Genomic DNA, 16100 nt, shown 5'->3' with positions numbered 1-16100 from the left:
AGTCAGTTGCTCCATTGATATCCCCTGTGTGGACTTCATGTGCTCTCTTGTTGTGGTTGGGCTGTGATTGCTGTGGGTGGGCTGGTGGGCAGGGCTGGCCCCCTGGAGTGGGAGCCCCTTTGGAGGGACACGTGTGCTGGTCGAGGCAGCCCACCAGGTGGGGCAGGACGGGAGCTACTTTGGTGGGTGTGAATTTTCCTAAAGCTCTAGGATAACCAAAAGGAAGTTTAAACCTGGTTACCATATGAGACTTGGCTTTTGGAGCCAAGGTCCAGGCTCAACCTCCTCTATGTGACAGAGGCCCGTTTGCCTCCATTCTGGAATGCCCTCAACATGTCTCTATTTCTTTTCATAAAGTGATCCTGTAAAATCGATTTCTGATGTGAGCTTAGCAAACATCTTGGAACTTGACACCTTTAATTCAGTCAGGTCAACATTCAGGTTCACCAGGAATGTTTGGGGTTCCCAACTCACAGGCCTCTACCCTGGCTGGTGCTCTTGGTGCCCTGCACTGTGAATCACTTATTAACATTTAGGGGGAAAACTATTAACATTATTATCTGATCAGAAGCTGGCTCTGCTGGGCATTCGAACACACTCAGACAGTGTCCTCTTTCCACTGACACATAGCAGAAAAGGCTGAGGCACTCGTTATTGGCATACAACAAAAACCTGCCATCCCAGCCTCCCAGCAATACAATAGGTACTGTGGGGTGTGAGGTTACTCAGCAGTCCATCATAGTGAGTAAAAAAGTGACCTCCAGTTACTGTTCATTTGGTATTAGACAGGCATTCCTCAGGTTAAAGTCACTGCCATGGAAGCAGACAATTCATGAATCTGGTTTACACAGGCTATAACCCTCTTCACACACAAATTTAGTCATAGGTTCCCAACAGAGCATAATGATGAAGTAGCAAAAGGTACACTTCTGGCATTTTTAAAAATCTACTCTCCTTTTCTTTTCTTTATCTCTCTCTCTCCTTCCCTTCCTTCCTTTTTTCCTTTCTTCCTTCCTTCCTTTCTCTCTCTTTTTCTTTCTTTCTTTCCTTCCTTCCTTCCTTCCTTCCCTCCCTCCCTCCCTCTCTCCCTTTCTTTCTTCCTTCCTTTCTTTCTTTCTTTCTTTCTTTCTTTCTTCTTTCTTTCATTTTTAAGTCCTAAACCTTCAGAACCCTACTGGGAAACAGTAAGAGTAAAGCCAACTGGAACAGGATCTACCATACAGATACAATCCTGCAAAATCCATTTCAAACAACGCAGCAAAGTGGCAGTAGTCCTACTTCTATATGGAAGACGACTGGGTGGGACGTGCCTCATCTTCTTGAACTTGGGTCAACCATTCAGATATTATTTTCTAGATTTGGACTCTTCAATACGCTTGGTAACTGGGGGAGGCAATAAACCCAGGCATCAGACATTTGTGGAAAAAGAAAGGAAAGAAAGAAAGAAAGAAAGAAAGAAAGAAAGAAAGAAAGAAAGAAAGAAAGAAAGAAGGGAGAAAGGGGGGGGGAAGGAAAGAAGGAAGGAAGGAAAGAGATAATTCTGTCTAAATCTCTTAACCTAGCTGATATGCACCTGATGGGAGGCCAGTGTATTCTGTAGAGGGTCTCTTATAATGTGGACATGGGGCCTGCCTGAGCTCCACCACCACAGTGCACAGGAATTGTGGGGTTGCATGGAGTCGTAATATAATATATAACACAGATGGTTGAAGGGATGGCATCAGCCATACTGGTTTGAGGGCATCAATGAGTTTTCACACTTTCTCAGCTTGTCTCAATGAAATCCTTGAGAATAGGTGGGATGAAGCACCTATAATAGCGTGAACAATAATACATGGTAGCTAGTGATGAGCTCTAGAGTGGGACTGCCTGGGCTCAAATCCAGCTTTACCAGTTATGAGCTGTGTAACTGTGGGCAAGTTTCTTAGCCCTCTATGACTTAGTTTACCTCCCTGTAAAATGAGAGTGATAATAATAGTACCTACTTCATAGGGTTTTGATGAGGATTAAACAGAGTACTACAGTAATAATATGGTACTATATAAATACAAGTTTCCCCCACTATCTGAACGTAGAGCATTCCTATGAAACCTTTTGTAAGCTGAAATGTTGTAAAGGGGAAAAGCAATTACCTTAGGACACATCTTGCTAACAGATGCACAAAACAAATCAAGATAAATCACAGATGCTCACAGAAACAGTTCAAAGCTTAGAGGCTTGATGCTGAGATGTTGAGTGTAGTTCCCAGGGAAGGAGTTTGGTGGTGCTACTCTCCCGGATTAGGGAGTGTGCTGCCTCTATAAGGGCTCCTGTTGAACTTGATTGTTGCTTTTTGGGTAAAGGCGAAATTCCTCTTCCAATTTCTTTCAGTTAGTGAAAACAGGTACTAATGCAGGTCTTCTGTAAAAGCCAAGAAGTGTAAAGCAAACTTTCGAAAAGGAAGGGATACCTGTATAAGGTACTGTGATAATAATGGGGTTGTTGTGAGGATGAAATAAAGCATTACAAAAACATTTCACACACTGTTTAGCAGATATTCAATGCTCAGTAGAGTTAACTTTGATTTTTATGGTTATTATGGCAAAGGGGAGAACACACGGATTTGGTGTCAGTCAGACCTGGGTTTCAGTCCTTAACTCTGCCACTTACTGTGTAACCTAGGGCAACCTAACTTTCCTGAGCTTCGGTTTCCTCAGCCATGGCCTGGGGATAGCAGGAGCTCAAACCTCACTGGGTTACGGTGTGGACTAAAGGAGGTAATGTAGCAGCTCCAGCTGGCTCCCAGTAGGCAGTTAATCAAGGGCAGCTATCATTATTGACTAGGACCTGATGAGGAAGCCATCTCACAGTGGACTCTCTGCTCTCTCTTCTTCTGGGCTCAAGCTCTCAGGGTTGGGTAACCTCTGTGGGGTCCCTGTATGCCCCTGCCTTCACCACTGCTGTAAGGCCCGTTTTGTCCTCAGCTCTCAGATTGTTCCCAAATGCGGAAATTCAACGATTTCTTCCTGTAGGTGACAACCTGGTCTGGAATCTGGCAATGATTTTGAGCCCATCGCTGCCAGGAACCTTACGGTGGCCTAATGCCTCCAACATCCTTGGAGGGCCTGAGAACTCCCACCTTTGGACGGCCAGGATGTGTGAGTCCGAATGCCAGGACTTCCCAGGGCCTCCTTCTAATCTGCAGGAGGAATGCGCACAGGTTAGGTGACCACCTGAGCCCCGCCAATGGCCCACCGTAGCATCCCGAGCTGAGATTCCGGGCTGGGTTGCCTGAGACCCACGGTCCTCGCTGTCAACCGCAGCATCCTGGAGGAAGGATGAGGGCGCATCACCCCCTGGTGGCGGTGGAGCAGACATCAGCCGGGCCAGGTGGTGTAGGGCTCCCGGGGCTGTCTCCGTCTCGGGAAGGGGGTTAGCGCTGCTGCGGGGACCGCTCGGTCGCGGTGGGGACCAGCTCTGTGGTGCTGTGACGACACTGCACTGCCTCGCATAAAGGTTCCTCCTCCCAAACACACCTAACCGCCTCACCCACCCCTGTTTCCTGCCGCAGGCGGGATCTGAAATCTAAGGGGCGTGCGCCGGCCGCCCGGACCCCGGGCTCTCTCCAGGCGCGCTCGGGAGTTGGGCGACAGCACGGAAGGTCCTTCCCGCTGTACAAGGGCCGCCTGCGCAGGTGGGTTCTTGAAATTGTGCGAGCCCAGGACGCATCTGGTCACCGCGCGAGAGATTCAACATGGGCGGAGACTGCCAGGACCGAAACCAGCAGGTGTGCTTGCCCGCGCGAAAGGCGGCACATCGCTCTCTGCTCCCGAAACCCGCTCGATGTCGCTTTCTGTCCATGGGCCCGCGCGCCACCACTGTTAGGCCTTCTCGGAGAGAGGCAGGACCGCGACCGGCCCCGGGATGGGGGATCCACGTTTGGGACGCAGGAATTATTTGGGGCTGCTCTAGAGCGGCCTTGGCGGGGTACACTTTGGTGGGGCTCCACGTCGACTTCCCAGGCGGAGGGTAGCTCAGGCTGCCCGCAGGAGACCGGCACCCAACTGGATTTGCAAATCCAACAATCGAAACTGCCTCTTTACCAAGAAATGGTGGAAAAGCTGGGACGCAATATTAGGAATCCGGCCTTTCCTTCATCACGTAACCTTCCTGAGTTTTCTTTGGAATAAAGTCGCTGCAAATTAGGCTAGATGTGGGGGCCATTCTTTAAGGCGTCAGGAAAATAGTAACAATGTATCTTGTGTCTACAGATACGCAAAGAAGGGTGGCGGTGTTAATCATGGGGGTACCCATCCACCTACAGGATACCCCCCCCCCATTCCAGCAAGATAAGCACGGGTCAACGCTGAGCCGCTTTGGAAAAGTATACAGAAAAACACATCACTTAACAAAAATAGCTCAAGAAAAAATAGCCATGGAATAATCCCCAATAACCATGGATTTAATTTGAAATTTTAAAAAAACTGTCCTCTTCTCCACCAAAACAGGCTCAGATAGTTTTAGGAGGAATTTTCTCAAACTTTCAAAGAACAGAGAAGCCTCGCTCTCCTTTTTAAACATTGTTTCAGAGAATAGAAAAAGTGGGAAAACTCCCAACTCATGTCATGATGCAATGCTTATACCCAAAGACAGTACTCAAAAGGTTTAGATTACTGTTGTTTATGACCAGAGATGCAAAAATCCTACACAAAATATTATCAAATAGCAGTATATTAAAAATGCATCACAATCAAGGAGGATTTATCTCAGGAATTCAAGAGTGGTTTAACATCAGATAAAAATCTATCAGTGTAATTTACCACACCATAAAAGTAAAGGAGAAAAACCACACAATCCCCTGAATAGATGAAGAAATGCATTTATACATTCAGTGATAACTCACGGTAAAACTTTCAGCAAACTAGGAATAAAGGGTATCTTTCCAAGTGTACAGCAAATATCATACTTACTGGTGAAATGTGAGGAGTGCCATGAAAGCCAGGTGCAAGGCCAAGATGGTCACTATTAGCACCACTACTCTGCACTGTAACAGAGGATCTGGCCTTGAGCTGTTCCATATGGTTGCCACTAGCCACGGGTGGTTTTTCAAATTTAAATTTAACTAAAAATTCAGTTCCTGCGTCTCTCTAGCCATATTTCAACTGCTAAATAGCCATATGTGGCTACTGTATTGGACAACTCAGCTATAGAATGTTTCCATCATTATAGAAAGTTCTATTAGCTAGTGCTAGTCTAGCCAATATAATAAAACCAGGAAAATGAAATAAGAGGCCTAAGGATGGGAAAGAAAAAAATGTTTCCCCTATCTGCAGATAATACGATTGTCTACACAGGACATCTAAGAAAACTATTAGAATCTGCAGATAAACTATTAGTATTAATGAGTTTAGCAATGTTGCTATACACAGGATCAACATAATAATAGCACATATTGACATTTACTATATGTCTGGCACTGTGCCAAGAGCGTTCATATATTCTTACATGTTAAAGTTAATTCTTTTTTTAAAATACATCTTTATTGTAGTATAATTGCTTCACAATACTGTGTTAGTTTCTGTTGCACAACAAAGCAAATCAGCCATATGCATACACATGTCCCCATATCCCCTCCATCTTGAGCCTCCCTCCCATCCTCCCTATCCCACCCCTCTAGGTCACCGTAAAGCACCAAGCCGATCTCCCTGTGCTATGCTGCTGCTTCCCACCAGCCAACTATTTTACATTTGGTAGTGTACATACATTGATGCTACTCTCACGTCGCCCCAGCTTTGCCCTCCCACCCCATGTCATCAAGTCCATTCTCCATGTCTACCTCTTTATTCCTGCCCTGCAACTAGGTTCATCAGTACCTTTTTTTTTTTTTTAGATTCCATATATATGCGTTAGCATACAGTATTTGTTTTTCTCTTTCTGACTTACTTCACTCTGTATGACAGACTCTAGGTCCATTCACCTCACTACAAATAACTCAATTTTGTTACTTTTTATGGCTGAGTAATATTCCATCGTATATATGTGCCACATCTTCTTTATCCATTCATCTGTCAATGGACATTTAGGTTGCTTCCATGTCCTGGCTATTGTAAATAGAGCTGCAATGAACATTGTGGCACATGACTCTTTTTGAATTATGGCTTTCTCAGGGTATATGCCCAGTAGTGGGATTGCTGTGTCATATGGTAATTCTATTTTTAGTTTTTCTAAGAAAACTCCATACTGTTTTCCAGAGTGTTTGTATCAATTTACATTCCCACCAACAGTGTAGGAGGGGTCCCTTTTCACCACACCCTTTCCAGCATTTATTGTTTCTAGCTTTTTTGATAATGGTCATTCTGACCAGCATGAGGTGATACCTCACTGTAGTTTTGATTTGCAATTCTCTAATAATTAGTGATATTGAGGATCTTTTCATGTGCCTCTTGGCCATCTGTATGTCTTCCTTGGTGAAATGTCTATTTAGGTCTTCTGCCCATTTTTTAACTGGATTGTTTGTTTTTTTGATATTGAGCTCCATGTGCTGTTTGTATAGTTTGGAGATTAATCCTTTGTCTGTTGTTTCATTTACAAATATTTTCTCCCATTCTGAGGGTTGTCTTTTTGTCTTGTTTATGGTTTCTTTGCTGTGCAAAAGCTTTTAAGTTTAATTAAATCCCAGTTGTTTATTTTTGTATTTATTTCTGTTACTCTAGGAGGTGGGTCAAAAAAGATCTTGCTGTGGTTTATGTCAAAGAGTGTTTTTCCTATGTTTTCTTCTAAAAGTTTTATAGTGTCTGGTCTTACATTTAAGTCTTTAATCCACCTGGAGTTTATTTTTGTATATGGTGTTAGGGTGTGTTCTAATTTCATTCTTTTATATGTAGCTGTCCAGTTTTCGCAGCACCACTTATTGAAAAGGCTGTCTTTTCTCCATTGTATGTTCTTGCCTCCTTTGTCGTAAATCAGGTGCCCATATGTGTGTGGGTTTATTTCTGGGCATTCTATCCTGTACCATTGATCTATATTTGTTTTTGTGCCAGTACCATACTGTCTTGATTACTGTAGCTTTGTGGTATAGTTTGAAGTTGGGGAGCCTGATTCCTCCAACTCCGTTTTTCTTTCTCAAGATTGGTTTGGCTATTTGGGGTCTTTTGTGTTTCCATATGAATTGTAAGATTTTTTGTTCTAATTCTGTGAAAAAATGCCACTGGTAGTTTGATAGGGATTGCATTGAATCTGTAGATTGCTTTGGGCAGTATAGTCATTTTCACAATATTGATTCTTCCAATCCAAGAACATAGTATATTTCTCCATCTGTTTATGTCATCTTTGATTTCTTTCATCAGTATTTTATAGTTTTCTCAGTACAAGTCTTTCGCCTCCTTAGGCAGGTTTATTCCTAGATATTTTATTCTTTTTGTTGCAATGGTAAATGGGAGTGTTTCCTTAATTTCTCTTTCTGATTTTTCGTTGTTGGTGTATAGGAATGCCAGAGATTTCTGTGCATTAATTTTGTATCCTGCAACCACACCAGATTCACTGATTAGTTCTAGTAGTTTTCGGGTGGCATCTTTAGGATTTTCTATGTGTAGTATCATGTCATCAGCAAATAGTGACAGTTTTACTTCTTCTTTTCCAATTTGGATTCCTTTTATTTCTTTTTCTTCTCTGATTGCCATGGCTAGGACTTCCAAAACTATGTTGAATAAGAGTGGCAAGAGTGGACATCCTTGTCTTGTTCCTGATCCTAGTGGAAATGCTTTCAGTTTTTCACCATTGAGTATGATGCTTGCTATGGGTTTGTCATATATGGCCTTTATTTTGTTGAGGTAGGTTCCCCCTATGCCCACTTTCTGGAGAGTTTTTATCATAAATGGGTGTTGAATTTTGTCAAAATCTTTTTCTGCATCTATTGAGATGATCATATGGTTTTTATTCTTCAGTTTGTTAATATGGTGTATCACATTGATTGATTTGCATATATTGAAGAATCCTTGCATCCCTGGGATAAATCCCACTTGGTCATAGTGTATGATCCTTTTAATGTGTTGTTGGATCCTGTCTGCTAGTATTTTGTTCAGGATTTTTGCATCTATGTTCATCAGTGATATTGGTCTGTAATTTTCTTTTTTTGTGATAGCTTGTTCTGGTTTTAGTATCAGGGTGATGGTGGCTTCGTAGAATGAATTTGGGAGTGTTTCTCCCTGTGCAATTTTTTGAAAGAGTTTGAGAAGGATCGGTGTTAGTGTTTCTCTAAATGTTTGATAGAATTCGCCTGTGAAGCATCTGGTCCTGGACTTCTGTTTGTTGGAAGATTTTTAATTACGGTTTCAATTTCATTTCTTGTGATAGGTCTGTTTATATTTTCTAATTCTTCCTGGTTCAGTCTTGGAAAATTTTACCTTTCCAAGAATTTGTTTCTTCGTGGTTGTCCATTTCATTGGCATATAGTTGTTTGTAGTAGTCTCTTATAATCCTTTATATTTCTGCAGTGTCAGTTGTGATTTCTCCTTTTTCATTTCTAATTTTATTGATTTGCATCCTCTCCCTTTTTTTCTTGATGAGTCCGGCTAAGGGTTTATCAGTTTTGTTTATCTTCTCAAAGAACCAGCTTTTAGTTTTATTGATCTTTGTTATTGTTTGTTTCTATTTCATTTATTTCTGCTCTGATCTTTACGATTTCTTTCCTTCCACTGACTTTGGGTTTTCTTTGTTCTTCTTTCTCTAGTTGTTTTCAGTGTAGGGTTAGATTGTTTATTTGAGATTTTTCTTGTTTCTTGAGGTGAGATTAAATTGCTATAAACTTCCATCTTAGAACTGCTTTTGCTGTATCCCATAGGTTTTGGGTCATCGTGTTTTCGTTGTCATTTGTTTCTAGGTATTTTTTGATTTCCTCTTTGGTTTCTTCAGTGATCTCTTGGTTATTTAGCAGCGCACTGTTTAGTCTCCATGTATTTGTGTTTTTTACAGTTTTTTTCCTGTAATTGATTTCCAATCTCATAGTGTTGTAGTCAGAAAAGATGCTTGATACGATTTCAATTTTCTTAAATTTTCTGAGGCTTGATTTGTGACCCAAGATGTGATCTGTCCTGGAGAATGTTCCATGTACACTTGAGAAGAAAGTGTATTCTGCCACTTTTGGGTGGAATGTCCTATAAATATCAGTTAGATCTATCTGGTCTATCGTGTCATTTAAAGCTGTGTTTCCTTATTTATTTTCATTTTGGATGATCTGTCCATTGGTGTAAGTGGGGTGTTAGAGTCCCCCACTATGATTGTGTTACTGTCGATTTCCTCTTTTATAGCTGTTAGCGTTTGCCTTATGTATTGAGGTGCTTCTATTTTGGGTGCATAAACATTATAATTGTTATATCTTCTTGGATTGATCCTTTGATCATTATGTAGTGTCCCTCCTTAACTCTTGTAACAGTCTTTATTTTAAAGTCTGTTTTATCTGATACAAGTATTGCTACTCCAGCTTTATTTTGATTTCCATTTGCATGGAATATCTTTTTCCATCTCTTCACTTTCAGTCTGTATGTGACCCTAGGTCTGAAGTGGGTCTCTTGTAGACAGCATATATATGGGTCTTGTTTTTGTATCCATTCAGCCAGTCTGTGTCTTTTGGTTGGGGCATTTAATCCATTTACTTTCAAGGTTATTATCAATATGGATGTTCCTATTACCATTTTCTTAATTGTTTTGGGTTTGTTTTTGTGGGTCTTTTTCTTCTCTTGTGTTTCCCCACTTAGAGAATTTTCTTTAGCATTTGTTGTAAAGCTGGTTTGGTGGTGCTGAATTCTCTTAGCTTTTGTTTGTCTGAAAAGCTTTTGACTTCTCCATCGAATCTGAATGAAATCCTTGCTGGGTAATCTTGGTTGCAGGTTTTTCTCTTTCATCACTTTAAGTATATCCTGCCACTCCCTTCTGGCCTGCAGAGTTTCCACTGAAAAATCAGCTGATAACCTTATGGGGATTCCTTTGTATGTTATTTTTTGTTTTTCCCTTTCTGCTTTTAATATTTTTCTTTGAATTTAATTTTTGTTAGTTTGATTAATATGTGTCTTGGTGTGTTTTTCCTAGGGTTTATCCTGTATGGGACTCTGTGCTTCCTGGACTTGGGTGACTATTTCCTTTCCCATGTTAGGGAAGTTTCCCACTATAATCTCTTCAAATATTTTCTCAGACCCTTTCTTTTTCTCTTCTTCTTCTGGGACCCCTATAATTCGAATGTTGGTGCATTTAGTGTTGTCCCAGAGATCTCTGAGATTGTTTTCAATTCTTTTCATTCTTTCTTCTTAATTCTGCTCCTTGGCAGTTATTTCCACCATTTTGTCTTCCAGGTCACTTATTCATTCTTCTGCCTCTCTTATTCTGTTATTGATTCATTCTAGTGTATTTTTCATTTCCATTATTGTGTTGTTCATCTCTGTTTGTTTGTTCTTTAGTTCTTCTAGATCTTTGTTAAACATTTCTTGTATTTTCTCAATCCGTGCTTCCATTCTACTTCCGAGCTTCTGGATCATCTTTACTATCATTACTCTGAATTCTTTTTCAGGTAGATTCCCTATTTCCTCTTCCTTTATTTGGTCTTATAGGTTTTTACCTTGCTCCTTCATCTGCGACATATTTTTTTGCTGTCTCATTTTTTTTTAATTTTTTTATTAGTGGGATTGTGTTCCTGTTTTACTGGTTGTTTGGCCTGAGGCTTCCAACACTGGGGTTTGTAGGCTATTGGGTAGAGCTGGGTCTTGGTGCTGAGATGAGGAACTCTGTGAGACCTCACTCCAATGAATATTCCCTGGGGTCTGAGGCTCTCTGTTAGTCCAGTGGTTCGGACTCAGAGTTTCCACTTCAGGAGCTTCTGCCTGACCCCAGGGTTGTGAATCAAGATTCTGCAAGCTGCCTGGGGCAGCAAAAAAAAAAAAAAAAGAACAATAACAAAGTAAATAATAAAATTAGACTAGGAAACTAACATATGTTAGAAAGAATGTAAAAATAAAAATATAGATGAATCAACAACTGGAAGGTACATCAGTACCACAATATTAAAAAATAAGAGGAGGGAAAAGAATAAAAACCAAAAAGGGCGGGGGGGGAGGGGAAGGCCTTGGCTGTGGAGGGCGGGGCCTAAGCAAGGGCAAGGTTTGGGTGGTGGGCGGGGCCAATGCTCAGGACCCATAGGGCTGGAAAAGGCCCTGGGGGCTGTGGGGGGTGGGGCTTAGGCTCAAGGAACATAAGGGGCCCAGGCGTGACCCCCACCCCTGGTCTCAGAGGGCAGGGGACCTCACCTGGGAGCCCAGTAGGCTTCCTGGGCTCGAGTGGGTGGGGCAAACGCCCTCCTCTGCTGCTCCTCTGGTCTGGGGGTCTGGGAGGGCCGCTCCCGCCTCCTCTCCTGATCTTCCAGGCCTCCCTCCTATGCCCCCAGGACCAATGTGGGGGGTGGTGGGGGGAGGGGGGGCCTTGGAGGGCAGGGGACTGGCCTGGGAGCTCAGCAGGCTCCCCGTGCCTGAGTGGGTGGGGCAGTCCCCCTCCACTCCTCCTGGAGTGCCCCTCCCGCCTGCCTCTCCTGATCTCCCCAGCCTCAGGGGCACCGATCTTGTCTGGCCTCCACTTCTCCACCCCCCTCGGTCCCCCTACATCCTACCGGTTCACTCTGGGGTTCCTCCCGCCTCCTTGGGGGTCAGAGTTCCCCACCAGTGGCAGGCAGGTGCCCTAGTTGTGGGGAGATGCTAACTCCGCGTCTTCCCATATCACCATCTTGACTCTAAAATTAATTCTTACAATGACCGTTAGGTAAGTACTATTCCTATTCCCACCTTGCACATGTGGAAACTGAGACAGAGTGATTAAGTAACTTGCTCAGAGTCATACACCTAAAATAGGAAAAGTCAGAATTCAAACCTCAGGCAGACTAGCTCTAGAACTTGTACTTTAACACTACGCTATTTTGCCTCCATGGCATTCCAATGCATGAACAAAAGAAATTAGATAACATAATAAAGGAAATAAGTAACAGACATAAAAGATATCTTTACAAGAGTATCAAAAACTTTCGAAGAAATTAGGCATAAAGCTAACAAAAGATATGCAAGACAGAGCTCCTTACTGTGGAGGAAGCCCTGGCTTCCAGCAGGCTTGCGGCTTCTGACAGGGGTAAAGAGTGGGCTCAAGACTCCTGCAAGTAGATAGGATGCTCTGTGTGGTACAACTGCCGCTGCAACTTCCGTCAGCAAATCACCTCCTGGATTTCAAACGATGAGCCCTGGCCTAATCTTCTAAAATTCACTTATCAAGTTCCATCCCTGGGGTCTGACTTTTCAGGGCAACAGCAGAGAGCAGTTCCTCTTTCTGGATCAGCACTGTGGCTTTCCCTCCTTCCAGAGGGTGACGTGTGGGGCCTAGTCTCCATCCAGCATAGTCTCCCTATGTTATTAGCAACTCCAGAGACAGTGCGTCAGTTTGGAATCTCCACCTGCCCCCAGTGCCAAAGATGTCTCCAAAGCTTGACCTCCATCACTATACAAAAATATCTTTTAGCACCTTGGAGAAGCTCTTATCTACAAGAAGCCTGGCCAAAGACTTCAACCAAGTTTTCCAAATTTCAGTTTGGCAGGTTGCTTACAGAGATTTCTTTTTCAACATACATAGTTTAATAATTCATGTTCTGAAAAATTTAAAGAATGATCCCATAAATACCTCTGATATTATGCCCAGGACTAACTTCATCCTTAATAGGACCCTGTTTCATAACAGACTGTCTGCAGCATTCTTACTACTAACATAGGACCAACGGGGTCTTTGCTGTCAGGCTCCCAGAGTAAGAAGAGGCAACAGAATGAAGAGAGCTTCTGAGATTCCCTTCAAGGCATAGAAATATCCTGGGGAGACCTATGGAACTGTGCTCAAGGTTGGCTGCCTCTTTGTGTCCTCGGAAGCTAATTAGTCATCCAGCTTGGCCACGTAGTCTGCCCTCTTAGCTGAAAGGTAAACTCTACTGTATCTCTATTCTCAGTTGATTGTCCTAATTCTAAATCTTCTTTTAATTGCAACAATACTTATACTTTTACTTACACTCCTCTAACCGGGGAAAGAAAAATTGCTAAGATAATTTAAAAAATAGATTTAAAAAACTAGACTAAGCTAATATTTGTAGAGTTTACATTTTTTAATGTACTGTACAGTTGACTGGCTTCTAATTATCTTCTATCTACATTACAGATCATGCCTCTTCTTTCTATTCCTTAAACGTCTGTTCCTCTATTGTAAGACTCACTAACTCCAGGGAAAATGCTTTCACCAAGTTAATTACAACCATGATAGTGCCAAGACACATTGTAAAAACAGTGCTCACTTTTCAGTATTCTTAGGGGTTGCTTAGGTGTCTTTTATCACTAGAATCCCTAGATGCCTTCCATTTCTCAGAGTCCTAAAACTTTAATCTCCAAGAGCTTCTGAGAAAAGGAAAGAGAAACTATAATTAACTCCCTGTAGTACTATTATGGACTGAATATTTGCCTCACCCCTCCCCATCGTGGCTATATTTGGAGATGGGGCCTCTAAGGAAGTAATTAAGGTTAAATGAGGTCATAAGGGTGAAGCCTGGATCCAACAGATTAGTGTCCCTACAAGCAGAGACACCAGAGCGCACGCACACACACACTCTCTCTGCCCCTCCTTTCTTTCCTTCTCAATCCCCCTCTCTCTCCACACACATACTGAGGACAGGCCATGTGAGGACATTAGAGAGATGGTGGCCGTCTACAAGCCAGGTGAGAGTCCTCACCAGAAACCACACTTGCTGGTGGCACCTTAATCATGGACTTCCAGCCTCCAGAACTGTGAGAAAATAAAGTTATGTTGTTTAAACCACTCGGCCTGTGATGTTTTGTTATCGCAGCCTGAGCAAACTAAGTACCTATAAAGCTTCAGAGGATTTTAAGCTGGGGCCCATGGATAGTACTGTGTTTCTATAGAACTGTTTTAAGTGTAATCATATGTAGTTTATGGATTTAGAAATATTATTCTGAGAAGGGCTCACCAGACTGCCAATGAGGCCCATGGCGCAAAATAAAAGATTAAGAACCTCTTTATATCTTATTTGGGCAGACATAAAATAAATATATGTGGCGTCAGTGTGATATGCCTCTCCAAGTGTTTTCAACCATAAATTTTACTAGGACCTAGTACACGCTAGTCTATAACCTGTAACTATATTAATATCTGTAGATCAACATAGATATAGAAGAGGAAGACTATTATATAGAATTTTCCAAAATATTTAATTCTACCAGATATGTTGAGTGCGAGCCACTATGTTCTACAGTGTAACTGTATATATAGGTACCATATGTGTGTACCATACGTACCATAGTATACTATATAATAAGTATTAAAAATTGTTGTGAACATTATGAGGGTAATTTCAACAGGGCAACTAAAATATTATCAATAATATTTTAAAGCTGAACTGTAAGAGTCCTTCCAATAAAGCAGCGCTGCTGATGTCTGAAATGGAAACAACTCACACGTTTGCAGTCAGTGCTTTGAGAATAAAGCTAATGAATCAATGCAAATGAGCAGACTAGGAAAGTCAATCAAATATTTCTGCTGTACTAGGCGCTAGCCAGAATAAAGAATGAGTCAGTGGTTTATATACAGGTCTAAGGAACCTACATATCATATCTGGGAGAAATCATTATCATCATCATCATCGTCATCTCCAGAGCTGAGATATCTCACAACTCCATCAACATCAAATCCTACCACCAAAAAAAAAAACAAACAAACTAGTGCTTTATAAAATAAAGAATTGGGAAGAATTAAGCAAGCAGAGGCCAAGCTTTCATGGATATGCAAGTAAAATAGCTATGAAAATAGCCTTTTTGAGGGGTTTTCCTTTGCATTGTATTTGTACACAATCATAATTTATATAATTATATTTTGAAAGATGTTGCATAAGACTAGGCAATATATGAACAATACTACCAACCTTCAACAGTTCATCCTAACGACATGGAAAAAATATGGATAATATAAATAAAGGGAACGCTTATTTTATATAGTCTGTGCCCAATATCCTATTGAGTTGACTTTACTAGTTACTCTCAGACTAGCCTGCATTTGGGGAAGAGCAAATTGCTATAGAGTAATAATTTTAAAAAGATGTAAAAAACTAGATTAAACTAACATTTGTAGAATTCTTTACATTTTATAAACAACTTTCACACACGTTCTCTGAAGCTATTTAATAGTTGTCTATATGTGGTATACATTTTTATAAGCATGTCTATAACTAAAAGATTTAAAATTAGTTTCTTTAAAGTAAACTACCAAATTACAAATGGTTTTAGTATTGATTTCTATTAAGTATATTGTTTGGTCAGATGTCCGTTTGTGTTTGTTATATTGTCTAACACTACAGTTTAAATGGACATTTACCTGAATCACTATAGTGAAATTAATGCTAATTGGTATACAAAGTGCTGAAGGAGAATGGACTATTTAATTGAGCTAGATGTGTAGAGGTATGCATGTTTTCAAGCATCGATTCCAAGAGATAAGAGTCATGTTTTTCTTAGTGGACCGGTAGCCATAGAGACGGGGTAGCCATACAGTGGGGACAGTTCCTGGAAGATATACCCAAACATCTGTGCCCCTTCCTAGTCCTACTGAATGGGTCCTTTAATACTTGAACCTGATTGCAAAAAATGTAGGTGGCCACCCATAGGTCTCAAAACTAGCAGAGGGAGATATACATAAAAGGACTGAGTCATGTGGTTTGTTATAGAAAGCGAAGTAACTAGAATGCGGAGGGCACACTAAGGGGTGATGGGGACAGGCCTGGGTGTGTGTGAGGTGGACAGGTCAGCTGAGTCCAGGTCATAAGAAAATTTGAATGCCAGGTTAGGGAGTCTGGAATTTGTTCAGTAGTCAGTGGGGAGCCATGGAAAGCATAAGTGGGTAACTACTTTTTAAAAAGTCAAACTTTCTGTAGAGTTTTATGACACAGATAGGAAGACTTTACCTGCCTTGTTCATCTTTGTATCCCCAGGACCCAAAAGATTGCCAGGCGCATAATAGGAATTCACTATATATTTGCTGAAGGAATGGAGAAGCTT

This window comes from Balaenoptera musculus, chromosome 1, assembly GCF_009873245.2.
Source record: "Balaenoptera musculus isolate JJ_BM4_2016_0621 chromosome 1, mBalMus1.pri.v3, whole genome shotgun sequence".
Taxonomy (NCBI): domain Eukaryota; kingdom Metazoa; phylum Chordata; class Mammalia; order Artiodactyla; family Balaenopteridae; genus Balaenoptera; species Balaenoptera musculus.
The sequence above is the reverse complement of the archived record's forward strand: the minus strand, read 5'-3'. Positions refer to the sequence as shown.